This window comes from Camelina sativa, chromosome 12, assembly GCF_030686135.1.
Source record: "Camelina sativa cultivar CO46 ecotype springtype chromosome 12, ASM3068613v1".
NCBI lineage: Eukaryota > Viridiplantae > Streptophyta > Magnoliopsida > Brassicales > Brassicaceae > Camelina > Camelina sativa.
The window spans coordinates 38093611-38114701 of NC_141891.1; the positions used below are offsets into that span (position 1 = coordinate 38093611).

Here is a 21091-nt window from a genome sequence, read left to right on the forward strand (position 1 = left end):
CCAAAAAAGAAAAAAAAAAAATACTAACTTTCAGTTTATGTAAAAAAGAAAATTATGTCCAAAGGAAAAATACTTGACTAAAAAAAAATAAAAAAATACTTGAAATAGAACTAATTATTTAATATTTAAAGATATTTAAAATGTTAGTTAATTTGATTTAAAATATATTAATTATAAGTATTTTAATTTATAAAAAATTAAAATAAATATTTAGGTTATATTATTACAAATATTAATCTATATTTAAAATAAATTATTTTAATGAGAGACTCAGTCGGTCTCTAACTAATGGAGGTATAAAAATATTATATTAGTGAGAGATCCATTGAGTCTCTCACCACTGCATATGCTCTAACAAAATATAATTGCTGAAAACAAAATTAAAGGTTAAATAATCAGTTAGAAATTTAACTAGAGGATACGATGTATGTATATTACCTTGAAATTTAAAAGGTATGACTGGTGTCAACCTTGAAACTTGATAGGTATGACGTGTGTCAATCTTAAAACTTGAAAGATAAGATTTTGTTAGATCTATAATAGAATGCGGCGCCACCAATCGATTAGAAAACGACTAAAGCTATGGTATGTATATATAATATTTTCTATTTTTAATTATCTACCATAGTGGTGAAATGTAATCAACTATCATAGTATGTTACAAGTTTGACTGATTTTGTTTTGACTATTTTTTGGTAATTTAATAAAGAAATTTATTGATATATAATTAACAAAACTGTTTTGACTATGTATCTAATCAGTAATTTATTATACATTATTTAAGAAGTAAAATTGATAGCATTTAATGATATGTTCACTATATTCAACTTAAACATGTGATTTTTTTAATTGGATATGCACTTTTATTTTACCTAAATGAAAGAGAAAAAAATCCCCAATAAAAAAGAATGAAAAAAAATATTAGCTTTCAATTTATGTCCAAAAGAAATATACTTGACTTTAAAAAAAAATACTTGACTACATCACTAATTGTCTTTCGATCTTATTAGGGAGTAAACAATCTTTGTTCAAATGAACGTTGTGTTTCCTTGTGTAATTTGGGCGGCGATTTTAAAATTAATCTTACTTGCGTATACATGACTTTTATGTACATTGGAAAGACCAAAAGAGTAAAATACATAAAAGTAGTTATGTTGTGACAAAAGAAATCGATTTCTATTTCCACACGTAAGTTAAAACCAAGTTCATCTGATCATCTCTACACGTTAGTTTACTTTCTCCAACATTAACAACAATCAGAAAGAAATCCATTTTGTTACATGTATGTACTATATATGATGAGAATGTCAAAGAATCAAGAACTTTGAGGAATGAGTTAACAAACTTATTACCAATTGATAGTGTATTCTTCCCAAGCAAAATCCTACATTAACATGTGACGTTTTCATCTTTCGAGAGCTGAACAGCTTCAGGTTTACCCAATTGTCTGACAGTGCATCGTTATGAAGATTGTCAGGTATCACCATCACTCGTCTTGAACTACGCTCTGTCACTTATTCATCTAAATCTTCTTCTTCCACGGACGAAGCTTCCTAAGCCAACTCCAATGACCTGTATGTTTGCTGTTTTTGATGTTTTCAACTTGAGATACCTTAAAAGCTTCTGCGTCTCCATCTATGACGTTGCCTTCCAGTTTCAGAGTAGCCTACTTCGATTCTACTACTACCATGTCCTTCTTCTGCCAAGATCTTTACACCACATTCCATAATCTCGACATCACTGGAGCTAAAATCAAACAGAATCTCGTCCATAAGGCATTTGTTTCCTTTTAGGAAATAAGTTGCCACAAAACATAAACAGATGTTCTGATAAAGATCCAAGTGGCATAAATATATATCGGGACACTCTAGTTTTGTTTATTTCGACACCTTCTTTGCTTCTTACAAGACATTTTATCCTGTCATTATATCTGAAATTCTTGATTGGTGAAAGCAAAAGGCAAGCCATAAATCTTGAGAACGCGGAAAAAGGCTTCTCACAACCTCGAGCCAGAGAGATGGTTATAGAGTACCCTGTAATTTGGTGCAGGGATTTCTTTACCTGGCAAGAATTTATACCTGTAAACCGATTGTTGAATGATTCCTCTTTTTGATTCTTTATCGAGTTTCATACAATTGTAGAAATTCAAATCCGAGATTGGTCCGTGGAAAGAGCAGCATACACTCTTAAGTGATATACAGTGGTCTACATATAGAGCGACCAGCGAACAGGAATGACCATGAATTGAGACGAGGTTTCAGCAGTTTTCGATGGATAGATATAGTAGATGCGAGAGACCAATAATGTAATCTGGAATCATCTTTATATCACTGTTGGTTAGGACTAGACGTGTTACACTCTGTGGGACATGTGCTAATCTCTTGAGGCTTCTGCTGCCTATCTGAAGAATATCAAGATGAGACCAATGTCCAACAATGGACGCAGAAAATTCTTTAACCTTTGTGCCTGCTACAGAGATATGCTCGATGTTTCTGGAAATATTTGGAAAACTTCTCAGTCGTGAGCAATAATTCATGTCGACCACCTCAAGAGATGCTAAGTTGATGTTGGTGGGAATAACTTGTAGCTTAGAGCACCTTGACGCATACAGCTTCTTTAGTTTGTGTAGATATCTAATAGACGAGGGAAGCACTACCAAACTCTCACAACAGGTAAGTGTCAACGACTCGAGATTAGTGGCTTTCGAAAGATTTGGGATTTCTTTCAAATTCAAGGAATCACCCAAATCTATTTTCTTGAGATTTGTAAGGGGCTGCATGCCAAACACAAAACGATGAGGAACATCATACTTAGGTTAAATCAATCATTAGTAACGTATCCACAAAATATCAAATACCAACCTGGATTCCTCCCCATAGCTTCTCCAACTTGCTAGATCGCATTTGGAGTTCGACGAGACATTCTAGCTGAAATGTCAGAGGAAGACTTTTTCTTGGGTATGAATCCCAATGTAGTAACTGTAGAAACTGAGGTTTCTCACAATGAATTTGTTTAGAAGAGAAACAAATTCAGTAACAATCTCTCAAAGGATTTGGATCAAAGTAAGCAAGAAAATAAGAAATGAAATCTCTTGAGGAACAAGTTAGGTTTTGCTCAAGAACAGGGAAGAATTTAGGGTTTTGTATTAATGATTGGATGATTTTACAATGAGAGAATCGGCCTCTATTTATAGGTATTCGAAGATCTACAGAATATCTTCGAATATATTGGATATATTGACTTTCCTAACTGGATGGCGAGCTAATAAGGAAAGTCTTCCTCTTTTTTGCTAGGTCAGCCGCTGGGCGAGTTGAAGTGCCGAATTCGTCACCTCGTCCATGGGCTTTTCAGTGTTATTGGGCCTTCAGGGATGAAATCCAAACCTAGGCCGAATTCCCGGTTTAGATAACCTGTTCTTTAGCGGGCCTAGATCGGTATGCTGGGGGTGCTAATTCCCGCACCAACAATTAGTCCCCCCTCAGTTCGGTTCATTCAGAAGTTAATTCGAATGACCGGACTTAAAGAGAGAATATCCGATTTAGTCCGCAAAGAGATCCGAATCTAGATACTCCTGGATCGTCGCGCCGCTTCGCCCTCCTCTAGTCAGGCGACACGTGTCCGATACGTCACATCTGTCAACCCGGATTCCGAAGCGTCGCGTAGGCTACGGTAGGTAATTATGACTCCGCGTATGGTTGCCGCCCACTGCCGTCTATAAATACTTAATATCCACCAAGTGATTTCACTTTTCGCCGTTTCGTCCAAAAAGGTAATTGCTTTACTCTTTCTCTCTTCGCCTTTCATTACTTTGTTATTCATCAGTTTTCCTACACTCTTCGGCGATCTGCATCGTTTTTCACCTCGGTCATGGTTTCTTCATCGGCTACCACAAGCGAACCGTTGATTCGCAAGAACGTCAGCAGGAAATCTCCGAACGTTGTCAGATCGGTCCGAGGCGAGATGTCGAATAGACCAGAAGAAGCCGAATGCTCTTCAAGGCGCAGATCCAACGAGATTCCGATCCCATTCTTGATCGACGAAGATGATCGTGAAGGTCACGGAAATGCTACACCAGATTCCGATCTCCCCCCTGACAACCTGGGTGGCGAAACGGCGCGACTTGCTCCCGACAACGTTATGATCAACGACCTCTCACCTCTTCGAGATCACCGAGGTGACATCGGGGGCGAGAAGACGACCAGTTCTAGTGATACGGTTGGCGAGTTGTTGAACTCGTGTGGCCTGTCCAATTCTGGTGTGCATATTATTATTCCCGGAGAGCACCAGCGTCCGTGGACTCCGCCTCTCGGTTATATTTGCCTATATGAGGGATTCTTTTCCCAATGCCGGTTGTTCTTCCCTCTTCCTAACTTGCTCACCCAGTACGCCCATCGCCGAAAAATTCCGATATGTCAACTCACCCCGGGAAGTATCTGCAACTTCGTCGCCGCCCTCACTCTCGCGGCCAAAGCTGAGGTGTTCCTCGAAGTCGAATGCTTCGAGCAGTTGACAAACTTCAAGAACAGCCAGGGCAGCAAATTGTGGATGGTTAATGCAAAGCCAGCTCATAACTTCCTTCCGGGGGAAAAAGTTAGTAACTTCAAAAAGTTGAGGGCTCGCTACTTCTTCGTCCGAGTTGACGACAGCTCTTTTGAAAATCCGAAACGCGGTCGTCGAAGAGTGTGGAACGATTCGCCGGGTATCATCTCGTTCCTTATTCTGTTAAATCGGACAATATCGTGCTGACCTGATTTCATATTTTCATATGTGTTGCAGACCGTAGCTGGGCTCAAATCTCACGACGCCGCGTGGAAGCAGCGATGGGTAAGGCAAGAACACAGTTCGCCAGTTTTGCAAGTTCACTGGGTCAAACTTCCGAGGTCCCGCCAACCACAATTGTCGCTGACGAGATGCTCCGATCCATGGATCGAAACGATGAATCGACCGTCAACCCCGAGCCAGAGCTGACGGAGAATGAATTCGTCGATATTGAAGACGAGGACGAGCTCCCGGCTGCTGAAGAAGACGAGGACGAGCTCCCGGCTGCTGATGAAGAAGACGAAGACGTGGCTCCCAATGACTCATCTCTTCCTCCACCGACTGAACCGATCGTCTCAGTGCGGATTGCTGCCGAACAAGGTGACGGTTCGAAGAAGAAGAAGTCCAAGAAGGACAAAAACAAAGAGAAAGGTAAAGGAAAAGCCTCCGCCCAAGGGAAAGGTCGGAAACGCTCCGCGGAAGAGGCTGGTTTCGAATCACATGACCGCTTCCGGGTTGAACGTGCGGCTGGTCGAACTGACCGATTTCCTTATGACTATTTCGGGGAGACGCCTCTTGTGTGCAACAGAGAAGCCGCCGCGGAGTTGTGCAGGCAACTTACGCTATCTTCGGTCATGTTACCGCCGGTCGAGAAGCTTGAATTCAGAGACCAGTACATCCAAGCCGGCCAATCTGCTCTTCAGGTTTGAATCGCATCGCCCTCCTTATTACTGATTTACAAAACTCGATTCTCATTTCACCTTGTTCCGAAACGCAGACCGCCGCCTATATGTCGTCACTCACTCTGATGTACGATAGGCGCGTCAAATCGATGACCTCGGTAGAGGCCGAATTTGACAAGATGAAGGAGTGTTTGGAGAACCTCCGAGAAGCGGACAAGTCGAAGAACGAGAGGATCAAGGAGCTAAAGGATCTTCTTGCAAAGAAAGAGCAGGACTGCGAAAATTTGGAAGGCAGGGTTGCTGAACTGGAGTTGCAGGGAAAGACTCTGGGGGAAGAGAAAACCAAGCTGACAAGGCAGTTCGATGATCTTGGGGCGAAACTCGAGTCCGAGATGAGACGGCTTCGCCTAGATCGCCAAGCCAAGGTCGATGGCACCACGAAGAAAGCGCAGCACCGTCTTGACAAGGTAAAGGACTATCTGCGTGACCAGGAGATGGCCCGCCCGAAAGAAGATGTTCTCAACCAGGCGAACGGATTTGGGCAGATTATGGACTATCTTCTGAAGAATGGTGCATCCATCCAGGACAACCTTGTCGCCGAGATCAAAGAAAAGCGGGAAGTCGCCCAGGCTGAAGTGGAAGCGCTTGATCTCGTAGAGCTCGAGGAAGGCGATCTCGACATGTCTCCAGATCAGCTCGGCTTCGGACTGCTTCAGTCTGGGGATGCGGCTCCAGACTCCGTTCCGCATCCGTACGGCTCCAACGTTGGGCTTCTCCAGGCCGGTCTACCCGAAAACGTCCTCTAAGAACACTCCCTGTTATCTCTTCTTTTAGTTCTTTTTGTATTGTCCTTGTTAAAGTTCTGTGACATTGCTACCCGACCGACTTCTATTTTTTGGAAATTTCCCTTTGTTTTGCATGGAATATCGCCTTTTTTATCCATCAGCGGAAATGGTAGTTTTCTAATATCGAAATTGGAAATATTTCGTCCAAGATTAGTATAAATATGATTGCTCCATGTATGATTTTACCGTAACTTCGGCGAAATAACTCCAAGATGCCGAGTTCTGTTGGCAGCACCGCGTCCTTAGTCGAAGTTAAGAGCGATGTCCCGACGTTTTCAAACACGGAAGCCATTGAGCGGGGGATGCAGTTCTACCCACATATCCGAGCTCCCTGGATGTTAATGTTTCGTGTTAGTCCGGAAAAGAGGTTGGAATTAGAGATTTTTTTCTCCCGCATTGAAGAACGCCATTCCGAGTATCGCGAGCGATTAGCTGTAATAGAGCAGTCGCGAAGTGAACTGCTTTTCAAACTTAAGTTGCTTGAATCTCACCCAAGGTTCTGGATCGGGAATGGTCTGGACAGAGTGGCGGACATGCCGCAGTGCTTGATCGATTACTGCAACGAGTGCTACCAATCGAAGAACTCGACTCCCAACGAGCCAAGTTTTTCTTTGAGCGGCGAGTTCATGCCTTCCAAGGTGAAGACGTTTTATGTGAGCAATCGCGCCAACAATATCGAGGCTGCTGCTGCTCATGCCTTCGTTCGTCAGGTAACAAACTTTAGCTACGTCCGTGCAAAATTATTATAGCAACTTGTTTATTGACCGATGACCTTGTGCGTAGGTTGAATATGTGCATCGCGAACAATGCCACAAGCTGTTTTATCACCGCATGAAGGCGAATGAGATCGACGACCGTCTGGCGACACTGGATGCCGAGATCAGCTCTTTAAAGGCGAAGAGAGGGAAAAACATCGCTCGTATGGATGAGGCCGAGCAGAAGATCAGGGCATTGGAGTCGCATCCTGCTGATTGGGAGAAAACGGGACTTCAACTCCTATGGCCCATGCCGAAGCGTCTTCAAGCTGACACCAGGAAGGTCGCCGCCGGTCTCGATCTTTGACGGATGACGTGCTTTGGCGATCTGATCCCTTCGTTTTATTTCTTAATTCTCTGTCGAATTTATCTTGTGATGACAATTCAACCATGCAATAAAGCTTCTTTTTTGTTTTAATTGGAAATTGAAATGAGGCGAGACGTCTCTCGGCTTACACTGAATAATCTTTTGTGAGGGTAGTTTACCCCAAGCGTAAATGTGCGAAGGGCGAGGTATGGTGCCTCGGCTTACTTTCTTTGCCCCATTTCGGAAAACGGAAAAGCGAAATTTACAACTCTGGGTTCGGCTTACATTCGTCCGACCTGGGACTTACGAAACAATTCAAAAGAATTCTCTGAGTTCGGTTTATCTCTCGTCAAAGAGTTATCGAGACAATTCTGAAAGAATTCTCTGGGCTCGATGTGTCTCGCATTGGAGACTTAGAATCGAAACAATTCCGACGGAATTTTCTGGGTCCGATTTATCTCCCGCTGGAGAGTAGGTCGATCACCTGGCCGAGATGTCGAGTAGTTCGGTTCCGAACTGGGTAGACGTAGTAGTCCCCTTTTTTTTTTTTTTTTTTTTTTTTTTTTTTTCTTTGCTCATTCCCGAGGCGTAACCGCTGCATTAAATACAGACGCGGTTTCATACTGGAATTTGATTGGCGGAAGAGTCTCGGGACGCAGCGCGTATCTTCCCTCGATCTGATTAGTGCGAGATTTTCGGGACGCAGCATTTATCTCCCCCGTCCCCGCCTATAAATAGGTGAAGAGAAGGTTTGCTGAGCATCTCTCATCCAAACTTCAGAAAGATCAACTGCAAAGTATGCCTACCACGACACAATCTGCATGGTTAAGGCGAGCTCGAGAGTTGACCGCTGCCGGGGTTAGCGGATTCGACTCGGAAGCGTCGAATATCGCCCTTCCCATAGAAGAGGCGATTCCGTCTCCGTCTCACGAGCTCACCGTGGGGACTGAGGAGGATCCCCTACAAAGAGTGATACTTATCTACCGAGCTCGTTGTCAGCGGATGAGTTCGTATATCAAGGCGTTTCGTCTGAAAAGCGACCTCGTCTATCAGCTCTGCCGCTTGGAAGGAACCATCGCGGTTCTCGACGAGCTCATTGCCGGAGGCCTCTATTTGGCGGGCTGGCGCATGACCCGACTACTCGCCGACCGCGATCGATGCGAAGGGGAGGTCGTCAGGACCTTGTTACCCGACCTGCCGGAGAGTGATTACGAGCCGCTGGGCAAATCGGAGAATCTGCATGTTGCGGAAATCCCGATCTACAGGGGCCGTATAGAGAGGTTACGTCGGTACATCCTCCACCTGGAGGCCACAGATCGTTATTTTCGAGAGAGTCATACCGTGGAGGGTCCGCTTGCGTTCCTGGAGGAAATGGCGAACAGGGGGGCAGAGATGCCAGCAGGCCGGCTAGAAGGGCTGAGGCGGGAGTGTCAACAGTGGCGGGCATATCTGGAAGGTATAGCTGTCGAGGAGCCATTGGAGTCTGACCTCTCGAGCTCTGCGCCTGTGAATCGCCGAGGAGGTTGAGATCACAGGAGGGAGGTCGCACTTCGCATCTGCTTCCCGGGACTAGAGACCTATCGTAGCATTAGATCGCCACCCCTTTTTTATTGCTTGTAGTTCCTTCTCTTTGTTTTATGCTCCATCTTTCTTAGGCGATACGCCGATGTCGAATACTCTTTGTATGTGGCGAGATGGCAGGAATGAAATGGAATAAAGGAATCATATTATTTTTTCTAGCTGTGCCCTCGAAATCTCGTGAGAGAAACCAAGGGCTGCCTACGTACCCGAAATCCGGGATCAAGCCAGTCGTAGTTCGTAGTGTACATACTTTCATAACCAGATTTTAAGCAAAAGGTCTAATAGTAGTAACGTTTGAGGTGAGCCGCATTCCAAGAATTTTTGATCTACTTGCCTTCCATGGTCAGGAGCTCGTACACTCCTGGGTGAATTACCTTGGAAATGAGATACGGCTCCTCCCAGCGAGCACCAAGTTTGCCAGCGTTGACCTCCTTTGTATGCTTCGAGCAGTTGACAAACTTCAAGAACAGCCAGGGCAGCAAATTGTGGATGGTTAATGCAAAGCCAGCTCATAACTTCCTTCCGGGGGAAAAAGTTAGTAACTTCAAAAAGTTGAGGGCTCGCTACTTCTTCGTCCGAGTTGACGACCGCTCTTTTGAAAATCCGAAACGCGGTCGTCGAAGAGTGTGGAACGATTCGCCGGGTATCATCTCGTTCCTTATTCTGTTAAATCGGACAATATCGTGCTGACCTGATTTCATATTTTCATATGTTTTGCAGATCGCCCTTCCTCAGTTCGGAAATTATCTTCCAGATTCGAACGCATCAAGAACGCTCTCCTCGGTGTTGCAGACCGTAGCTGGGCTCAAATCTCACGACGCCGCGTGGAAGCAGCGATGGGTAAGGCAAGAACACAGTTCGCCAGTTTTGCAAGTTCACTGGGTCAAACTTCCGAGGTCCCGCCAACCACAATTGTCGCTGACGAGATGCTCCGATCCACGGATCGAAACAATGAATCGACCGTCAACCCCGAGCCAGAGCTGACGGAGAATGAATTCGTCGATATTGAAGACGAGGACGAGCTCCCGGCTGCTGAAGAAGACGAGGACGAGCTCCCGGCTGCTGATGAAGAAGACGAAGACGTGGCTCCCAATGACTCATCTCTTCCTCCACCGACTGAACCGATCGTCTCAGTGCGGATTGCTGCCGAACAAGGTGACGGTTCGAAGAAGAAGAAGTCCAAGAAGGACAAAAACAAAGAGAAAGGTAAAGGAAAAGCCTCCGCCCAAGGGAAAGGTCGGAAACGCTCCGCGGAAGAGGCTGGTTTCGAATCACATGACCGCTTCCGGGTTGAACGTGCGGCTGGTCGAACTGACCGATTTCGTTATGACTATTTCGGGGAGACGCCTCTTGTGTGCAACAGAGAAGCCGCCGCGGAGTTGTGCAGGCAACTTACGCTATCTTCGGTCATGTTACCGCCGGTCGAGAAGCTTGAATTCAGAGACCAGTACATCCAAGCCGGCCAATCTGCCCTTCAGGTTTGAATCGCATCGCCCTCCTTATTACTGATTTACAAAACTCGATTCTCATTTCACCTTGTTCCGAAACGCAGACCGCCGCCTATATGTCGTCACTCACTCTGATGTACGATAGGCGCGTCAAATCGATGACCTCGGCAGAGGCCGAATTTGACAAGATGAAGGAGTGTTTGGAGAACCTCCGAGAAGCGGACAAGTCGAAGAACGAGAGGATCAAGGAGCTAAAGGATCTTCTTGCAAAGAAAGAGCAGGACTGCGAAAATTTGGAAGGCAGGGTTGCTGAACTGGAGTTGCAGGGAAAGACTCTGGGGGAAGAGAAAACCAAGCTGACAAGGCAGTTCGATGATCTTGGGGCGAAACTCGAGTCCGAGATGAGACGACTTCGCCTAGATCACCAAGCCAAGGTCGGTGGCACCACGAAGAAAGCGCAGCACCGTCTTGACAAGGTAAAGGACTATCTGCGTGACCAGGAGATGGCCCGCCCGAAAGAAGATGTTCTCAACCAGGCAAACGGATTTGGGCAGATTATGGACTATCTTCTGAAGAATGGTGCATCCATCCAGGACAACCTTGTCGCCGAGATCAAAGAAAAGCGGGAAGTCGCCCAGGCTGAAGTGGAAGCGCTTGATCTCGTAGAGCTCGAGGAAGGCGATCTCGACATGTCTCCAGATCAGCTCGGCTTCGGACTGCTTCAGTCTGGGGATGCGGCTCCAGACTCCGTTCCGCATCCGTACGGCTCCAACGTTGGGCTTCTCCAGGCCGGTCTACCCGAAAACGTCCTCTAAGAACACTCCCTATTATCTCTTCTTTTAGTTCTTTTTGTATTGTCCTTGTTAAAGTTCTGTGACATTGCTACCCGACCGACTTCTATTTTTTGGAAATTTCCCTTTGTTTTGCATGGAATATCGCCTTTTTTATCCATCAGCGGAAATGGTGGTTTTCTAATATCGAAATTGGAAATATTTCGTCCAAGATTAGTATAAATATGATTGCTCCATGTATGATTTTACCGTAACTTCGACGAAATAACTCCAAGATGCCGAGTTCTGTTGGCAGCACCGCGTCCTTAGTCGAAGTTAAGAGCGATGTCCCGACGTTTTCAAACGCGGAAGCCATTGAGCGGGGGATGCAGTTCTACCCACATATCCGAGCTCCCTGGATGTTAATGTTTCGTGTTAGTCCGGAAAAGAGGTTGGAATTAGAGATTTTTTTCTCCCGCATTGAAGAACGCCATTCTGAGTATCGCGAGCGATTAGCTGTAATAGAGCAGTCGCGAAGTGAACTGCTTTTCAAACTTAAGTTGCTTGAATCTCACCCAAGGTTCTGGATCGGGAATGGTCTGGACAGAGTGGCGGACATGCCGCAGTGCTTGATCGATTACTGCAACGAGTGCTACCAATCGGAGAACTCGACTCCCAACGAGCCAAGTTTTTCTTTGAGCGGCGAGTTCATGCCTTCCAAGGTGAAGACGTTTTATGTGAGCAATCGCGCCAACAATATCGAGGCTGCTGCTGCTCATGCCTTCGTTCGTCAGGTAACAAACTTTAGCTACGTCCGTGCAAAATTATTATAGCAACTTGTTTATTGACCGATGACCTTGTGCGTAGGTTGAATATGTGCATCGCGAACAATGCCACAAGCTGTTTTATCACCGCATGAAGGCGAATGAGATCGACGACCGTCTGGCGACACTGGATGCCGAGATCAGCTCTTTAAAGGCGAAGAGAGGGAAAACCATCGCTCGTATGGATGAGGCCGAGCAGAAGATCAGGGCATTGGAGTCGCATCCTGCTGATTGGGAGAAAACGGGACTTCAACTCCTATGGCCCATGCCGAAGCGTCTTCAAGCTGACACCAGGAAGGTCGCCGCCGGTCTCGATCTTTGACGGATGACGTGCTTTGGCGATCTGATCCCTTCGTTTTATTTCTTAATTCTCTGTCGAATTTATCTTGTGATGACAATTCAACCATGCAATAAAGCTTCTTTTTTGTTTTAATTGGAAATTGAAATGAGGCGAGACGTCTCTCGGCTTACACTGAATAATCTTTTGTGAGGGTAGTTTACCCCAAGCGTAAATGTGCGAAGGGCGAGGTATGGTGCCTCGGCTTACTTTCTTTGCCCCATTTCGGAAAACGGAAAAGCGAAATTTACAACTCTGGGTTCGGCTTACATTCGTCCGACCTGGGACTTACGAAACAATTCAAAAGAATTCTCTGAGTTCGGTTTATCTCTCGTCAAAGAGTTATCGAGACAATTCTGAAAGAATTCTCTGGGCTCGATGTGTCTCGCATTGGAGACTTAGAATCGAAACAATTCCGACGGAATTTTCTGGGTCCAATTTATCTCCCGCTGGAGAGTAGGTCGATCACCTGGCCGAGATGTCTTTGCCCCCTTTTTTTTTTTTTTTTTTTTTTTTTTTTTTTGCTCATTCCCGAGGCGTAACCGCTGCATTAAATACAGACGCGGTTTCATACTGGAATTAGATTGGCGGAAGAGTCTCGGGACGCAGCGCGTATCTTCCCTCGATCTGATTGGTGCGAGATTTTCGGGACGCAGCATTTATCTCCCCCGTCCCCGCCTATAAATAGGTGAAGAGAAGGTTTGCTGAGCATCTCTCATCCAAACTTCAGAAAGAGCAACTGCAAAGTATGCCTACCACGACACAATCTGCATGGTTAAGGCGAGCTCGAGAGTTGACCGCTGCCGGGGTTAGCGGATTCGACTCGGAAGCGTCGAATATCGCCCTTCCCATAGAAGAGGCGATTCCGTCTCCGTCTCACGAGCTCACCGTGGGGACTGAGGAGGATCCCCTACAAAGAGTGATACTTATCTACCGAGCTCGTTGTCAGCGGATGAGTTCGTATATCAAGGCGTTTCGTCTGAAAAGCGACCTCGTCTATCAGCTCTGCCGCTTGGAAGGAACCATCGCGGTTCTCGACGAGCTCATTGCCGGAGGCCTCTATTTGGCGGGCTGGCGCATGACCCGACTACTCGCCGACCGCGATCGATGCGAAGGGGAGGTCGTCAGGACCTTGTTACCCGACCTGCCGGAGAGTGATTACGAGCCGCTGGGCAAATCGGAGAATCTGCATGTTGCGGAAATCCCGATCTACAGGGGCCGTATAGAGAGGTTACGTCGGTACATCCTCCACCTGGAGGCCACGGATCGTTATTTTCGAGAGAGTCATACCGTGGAGGGTCCGCTTGCGTTCCTGGAGGAAATGGCGAACAGGGGGGCAGAGATGCCAGCAGGCCGGCTAGAAGGGCTGAGGCGGGAGTGTCAACAGTGGCGGGCATATCTGGAAGGTATAGCTGTCGAGGAGCCGTTGGAGTCTGACCTCTCGAGCTCTGCGCCTGTGAATCGCCGAGGAGGTTGAGATCACAGGAGGGAGGTCGCACTTCGCATCTGCTTCCCGGGACTAGAGACCTATCGTAGCATTAGATCGCCACCCCTTTTTTATTGCTTGTAGTTCCTTCTCTTTGTTTTATGCTCCATCTTTCTTAGGCGATACGCCGATGTCGAATACTCTTTGTATGTGGCGAGATGGCAGGAATGAAATGGAATAAAGGAATCATATTATTTTTTCTAGCTGTGCCCTCGAAATCTCGTGAGAGAAACCAAGGGCTGCCTACGTACCCGAAATCCGGGATCAAGCCAGTCGTAGTTCGTAGTGTACATACTTTCATAACCAGATTTTAAGCAAAAGGTCTAATAGTAGTAACGTTTGAGGTGAGCCGCATTCCAAGAATTTTTGATCTACTTGCCTTCCATGGTCAGGAGCTCGTACACTCCTGGGTGAATTACCTTGGAAATGAGATACGGCCCCTCCCAGCGAGCACCAAGTTTGCCAGCGTTGACCTCCTTTGTATTCTCGTACACTTCACGTAATACCAGGTCGCCCTCATTAAACCTACGCTGGCGGACAGCTTTGTTGTAGTATTTAGATGCAGCATTTTGGTAGTTCTGGATCCGGACGAGAGCTTGGTCGCGCAGCTCCTCGGCGAAATCGATGTTATCTAGCATCATGCTGTCGTTGAGCGCGGAATCGTTGACTAGCATAGCGCGGCGCAAAGTAGGCACTCCGGCCTTGGCTGGAGCCAGGGCTTCGATGCCGTATGCTAACGAAAACGGGGACTGCCCCGTGGCCCTGCGAGGTGTAGTCCGGTAGGACCACAGCACGCCGTCGAGTTGGTCTGCCCACGCTCCTTTCTTGAGTCCGAGACGTTTTTTCAGCCCGTCTATGATGGTTTTGTTGGTCGCCACGGCTTGGCCGTTTCCCTGGGGATATCGGGGGGTCGAGGTGCTCAAGCGTATTCCCCATTTGCCTAAGAAGCGTCTGGTGATCATCGAGGTGAACTGTGTCCCGTTGTCGGTGACGATCTCGTAAGGGAGCCCATGACGACAGATAATGTTTTTCCAGATGAAATTGGTGACGTCGAGCGATTGTATCTTGCTGAACGACTCCGCTTCCACCCATTTGGTGAAGTAATCGGTCAAGACCAAGAGGAACTTCTTTGACCTCGATGGGGGTAATGGGCTGACGAGATCCATCGCCCAACGCATAAAGGGGTACGGCGCGGTGACTGTGTTTAGCAGCTCGGGTGGTACATGTTTCATCTGCCCATGGCGCTGGCAAGGCTCGCATTTCGCCGAAAATGCCTCACAATCGGTGACCATGGTTGGCCAGTAATGACCATCCTTCTTGATTTTCAGTGCGAGTGCACGCCCTCCGGAGTGGTTTCCGCCATCGCCTTCGTGGACCTCCATCATTATTCGTTCTGCTTCCTCTCGATCGACGCAGGTGAGAAGGACTCCGGACGAACTGCATCGAAAGAGGCTTCCTCCCATCATGGCGTAGTGTGCGCATCGAGCTTTCAAACGGCGAGCTTGCCATCGATCCTCTGGGACCTTGCCGTCTTCGATGTATTTCTTTATTTCGAGCTGCCAATCGTCTCGTGGTTGCACCGCTTCCACGGGCTCCTGGACGGGTGGATCGACTGCCATTGGGTCCATGGCGGTGATGATGGCGTATGTCATCTCGGAGTGGTCGATGCTAGGAGCTTCGATACACTCGATCGGGATTGTCCGTCGTAGACTTGGGTCGGGACAATTTGCCAGGGCGGCGAGAGCGTCTGCTGACGCGTTTTCGCTCCTCGGAACTTTGGTTAACGCGAACGAGGCGAACTGTGCGGAGAGAGTCCAGAGTAACTGGCGATATGCCTCCATGCGCCCGTTCTTAGCGCCGTACTCCCCGCTAAACTGGCTAACCACTAACTGGGAGTCGGAGAACACTTGGATGCTAGTTACCCCCATGCCCTGAGCTAACCGTAGTCCAGCCAGGACGGCTTCATACTCGGTCTCGTTGTTTGATGCCTTGAAGCCAAGTTTTATTGCTTGCTCGAGGACTTCGCCCGTCGGAGATCGGAGTATAATCCCGACGCCAGATCCTTGGTTGGAGGAGGAGCCGTCAGTGAACAAAGTCCAGGGTTCCTCCTTTGGTATGGTCTCCTCGAGGTCGGGGGACAGTTCGGTGATGAAGTCCGCAAGCACTTGCGACTTTAGGCTCGGGTGAGAACGATATTCGATATCGTACTCGCTTAGTTCAACCGCCCACTTCGCCATTCGCCCGGACTGAAGGGGACTATGAAGGACCGTTCGGAGCGGCTGGTCGGTTAACACGACAACGGAGTGTGACTGGAAGTAAGGTCGTAGCTTCCGTGCGGCGACGATCAAGGCGAGGGCGAGCTTTTCCAAGGTTGGGTAGCGCGTTTCCGCGTCATTGAGGGCTTTGCTTGTGTAGAATATTGGGCGCTGATCACCGCGGTCATCTCGGACTAGCACCCCACTTACCGCCGAGCTGGACACTGAGACGTAGAGGTATAGCGTTTCGCCTTCTTCGGGCTTCACGAGCACTGGCTGATTGGTCAGGTACTGCTTAAGCTGTCCGAAGGCAGCTTCACAGGCGTCGTCCCAAGGAAAGTCTTTATTGCCCCGAAGAAGCTGATAAAATGGGAGACACTTGTCCGTCGACCGGGCGATGAAACGGTTTAGCGCGGCAACCCGACCTGTTAAGCGCTGTACCTTTCGTTTATTGGTTGGCGATGGAAGTCCCAGCACTGCTTCGATCTGTTTTGGATTCGCCTCGATTCCGCGCTCTGTGACGATATATCCCAAGAATTCGCCCGAGGTAACCTCGAAAGTGCACTTGGTGGGATTCAACTTCATCTGGAATCGGTCCAGGATGTCGAAGCATTCGGCGAGGTGCTGGATGTGTTGGTCTGCTATAAGGGATTTGACCAGCATGTCGTCGATGTAGACTTCCATTGTTTTCCCTAACAGGTCAGCGAACATCGTGTTGACCAGGCGCTTGTAGGTCGCCCCTTCGTTTTTCAGGCCGAATGGCATCACCTTGTAGCAGTAGGTTCCTCTATCCGTGATGAATGCGGTTTTCTCGCGATCTGCTGGGCTTATTGCGATCTGGTTATATCCGGAGAATGCGTCCATGAGCGAGAGGAGTTGGTTGCCTGCTGTGGCCTCCACGAGTCGATCAATATGAGGTAACGGGAAGCAGTCCTTGGGACATGCCTTATTGAGGTCGGTGAAGTCGACACAAACTCGCCATTTGCCGTTCTTTTTCTTGACCACCACCGGATTGGCTAGCCAGTCGGGGTACTGTACCTCCATTATCTGATCGGCCTTCAAGAGTCGCTCGACTTCGTCCTGCACCGCTTTTGCTCGTTCGTTGCCGAGACGTCGTCGTTTCTGCCGAACTGGTTTGAAGGTGGGATCGATATTCAGTTTATGGCATGTGACTGAAGGATCGATGCCTACCATATCCTTAGTGGACCAGGCGAACGTTGAGGATCGCGATTTCAGAAACGCGACTAGTTCGGTCTTGAGTTTTTCATCGAGTTCAGCCCCGATCCCGACCGTCCGAGAGGGGTCTACTCCGTCAATGTTGACTTGTATGATCTGTCACCCTGTGGCCTTTAGCCGATCTCGCTCTGGTTTGTGAGGATCAACGATGTGATCCTCAGCCTATAATTGCTAGGCGTCGTCCTTCCGCCTTTGCTTCTTCTCGAGGACGGAGCAGGTCCTGGCCATCTTCTGGTCGTCATACAGCGTATAAATTCCCGCGGCCGTTGGGAATTTCAGGCAGAGATGGTAGGTGGAAGGAACTGCTTGCATAGAGTAGATCCAGGGCGAACCCAAGATGGCATTGTAGATTGGTGGGGCGTCTATGACCACGAACTTGGTCTTGCGCGCTACGCCACCGGCTTGGACTTGTAGTTTCACGTCGCCCATCGATGCTTTAGCGATGCCGTCGTACCCGGTCAGCGTTCTGCCTCCTGGTTTGACTTGCTCTGGTGTGACGCCCATCTTCTCCAATGTTTGCGAGAACAGGACGTTAACCGTGCTACCGGTGTCCACTTTAGACGAGGTAGATATTCCATGTCCTCTAGCAAGCTAACATGTCCATACTTGAATCTTAAGTATATGAGATTAAGCAATCTTTTAAAGGCGCGCTTACTCATCGAGAACGTCCCAATATTGGACATATCAAATGATATACCTATGACGGATCCAGTACCCTACCAAATATTGCAAAATAAGATTTGTTATCACAATTACAAAAAATAGGCAATATATATAGGTAAGATCTTACAGTTTCATTTGCCAGAACATCGCAAATCTCTTTGGCTTCAACTAAAAACTGACGTTTCCCTGGCTCGTCAGACTGTTGAACAACAACTTGTTTACCCAATTGTTGTAGTAGACAGTGCATCATTATCCACCCATTAGTAGATATATACACAAGAGATTTAGCGGCTAAGGTATTCAACCCATTTTTGACATCCAAAGTACTGTCAGCGAGCATGGCTATCACATAATCAACACTTTTATGGTTGAAAAAGCATTCAATATGAAGAAACAGAGTTTGATGTTTCTCTAAGAATTTGTCATACCCCACTCTCAAGACATCCACAAGTTTTCTATTAAGATTAGTTTCTATCCCATATAATTGAAGCCTCCACTCATCCTCGCTCTTCCTATATAAAGAAGAACCCACAACCCTAAGGGCCAATGGAAGATTACCGCAAAGCTTTATTACTTTTCTTGCAAGCTCTTCGAAACCATCTTGTAGAGAATTCTGTTTGAAAGCAGATAGACATAACATCTCAAGAGCTTCTTCTTCGGATGGAAAATCCACATGGTAGATATCGTTGATCCCATGTGCCTTCAAAATCTTCTTATCTTTTAAGGTAACAATGATCCGACTTCCAGAACCAAACCAAGAAGTTTCTTTAGCCAAGACCTCTAATTGCTCTAGATCATCTACATCGTCAAGAATGATGAGCACTCGTTGGTTATGTAGCCACTCTTTTATTGCGCCTGAGTGATGTATCTTTATATCCTTTTGGTTCAAAATTTTGGACAGAAGCTTATTTTGCAAATACAACTTCGAATCCCAGTCATCAACACCCTTGAGGTTCCTCATAAAACAACTAAGCCGAAAATTGGTAGAGAGTTAGTTAAATAAAGCTCTAGCAATGGTAGTCTTACCAATGCCCCCAGGATCCCAAATTCCAATCATCATCACATCATCACTTTCCAGGCATAACAAAGTGTTGAGTTCCGTCAGGTGAGCTTCAAGTCCCACCATCCCTTCAAAATCCCTTGAAGGTGTAACATTCTGTTTGTTTGAAACATCTATAGCAATCTTCTGGATCATCTCAGCTTCATTAGCCCTAACAAAAGTAAACAAAATCATGTTGTTGGGTCTTGTTTAAATGATAGAAACTCCTTCGCTAAAGCATGAATTAAGAAACATAAAACATTCTACCTCATAGAGCCAAGAGAAAAGACAAATCAGTTTAGAGAGTGTCTCCCAGCTACGGTTGCTATATATGCCAAAGCTTTGCTCCATCTCTGCTTCACTTCATCGGTTTTCCCTTCACAAGTTTTCTTGAAAGTATTTCCAAAGTCTCCCCGCTGTTTCCGTACATCCGAAGGATCAACTTTGTAAAAAATAGTCAACACAGCCTGCCCTGAAGCTTCTTTGCACTTCAAGATTTCCACCAACTCATCTAAGCACCAGCCTGAAGAAGCGTACTTCTTTGAGAGCACCACAATCGAGACTCTAGATTCTTTAATCGCTTGCACGAGCTCAGGCCCGATCGTATGGCCTCTCTCCATCTCTTGATCGTTGAACGTTGTGATCCCTTTGCTTGCGAAATAATTGTGTAAATGACTGAGAAATCCACTACGGACGTCTGGTCCATGGTATCTCTTAAAGTCAGGCGACGAAGAAGAAGAAGAAGCAGCCATGAGAGATAGAGTAAAAATGAGGCTAGAGCCATGCAAATTAATATTAACCGCTTACCGTTAGCTCTTTAACTTCTAAGTTGATCATCGTGTCCATTTCTTAGAAATCTCCTCCTGCACAGCGCATTGTGCTTCTTTGGACTGATTAACACCGCCTCTCCCAGCTTCGAAATGGCATCCACGCAAAAGTCATATATTATTAGTTACCAGTTTCAGTAATAAAATGTACATCTTAAATGGTAACAAAATAAACTATCCATTTTCCACAAAAGTATGCAATTTTAAAACCGTATAAGAAAAGATATAAGGCATCATAAATGAAGTAACACAAGCAGGCAAGCATGAGTTCCACTTTATGGCAATCTCGTGCAAGGGATCCTTCTTCCATCATTATCAGGATCCGTAATACACTTTGAGACAATGTGACAGAAAAAAGCAGTCTGGCCATACTGTGCTGCAACATGTGTTGGCTAGGATACAAGTTTAAAGTCTAGGGCACAGAGAAGTTCCTAGAACAAATCTCAATATCTCCTGATTCAGAATAAAGGATACCAATGTTCTAACCTACTCAAATATCAAATGCGGTGCAGATAAAAGTTACTTGGAAAAGTTTAAAGCTTCTACAAAAAAAACTGAATAAGATCAAACGTAGATGAAACTTGCATCTGTTTAGACGTGGGTCTGTTGTAGCTGATCTCACGTGGACCAAGAATGATTAACTAGACGGTCATTGTCCAAATATATAACACTAGTGGCAAAGAATGCAAAGCTAATTACCAACATTTTTACCTCAAAACACATCCCTCTTACTAAAACTGCAACACATGAAAAGTGGCACTACTACGTTTGAAATGAAGCAAGGTAAAAAGTGACACTATATACATAAAGACTACACTCTCTTTTTCCAAGTCACTGGAATTTTGAAAATTCTACCATAAGTGTTCACATTTCCAGGCAGAATCAATGACAGTTTTGTTCGTAAATCGAATTTGAAAATTATCCATGGAACCCAATTCGAATTCCGCAATGAAATCACTAGTTCATCATCAGATCTCGCATAAATTCTCCAAAAACAAACTATATAAATCAAAACACGAAATTAATGAACCAGGACAGAAAGAAACAACTAACATCTAAAGGGGCTTTTGACGTAGGTTGGTTCTGCTACTTCGCGAGCAAGTTCGGAGAACATCAATTGTACTCTGCTTCATATATCCATGGCATCTCGAGAAAACTTTGGGATTCTTCCCAAAACAAATCACGAAATAAAAAAAGAGATGAAAGCAACAGATGGCTTAATGGGTCTTATGGGCTTATTGCTAATATTAGCACAGTAAACATTACAAATGTAACAA

General features: G+C 46.2%; 1 pseudogene across 1 annotated transcript; it reads right to left on the bottom strand.

Annotated features, from left to right (window-relative positions):
* Window positions 1-1522: 1522 nt before the first annotated feature.
* LOC104733915 (disease resistance protein RML1A-like) lies at window positions 1523-19775 on the bottom strand (annotated as a pseudogene). The gene is made up of 5 exons (XR_015573746.1): window positions 19283-19775; window positions 18076-19160; window positions 17831-18001; window positions 2862-2978; window positions 1523-2773 (listed from the first exon to the last, which is right to left on the bottom strand). The product of XR_015573746.1 is annotated as a disease resistance protein RML1A-like (transcript).
* Between the last annotated feature and the right edge of the window lie 1316 nt (window positions 19776-21091).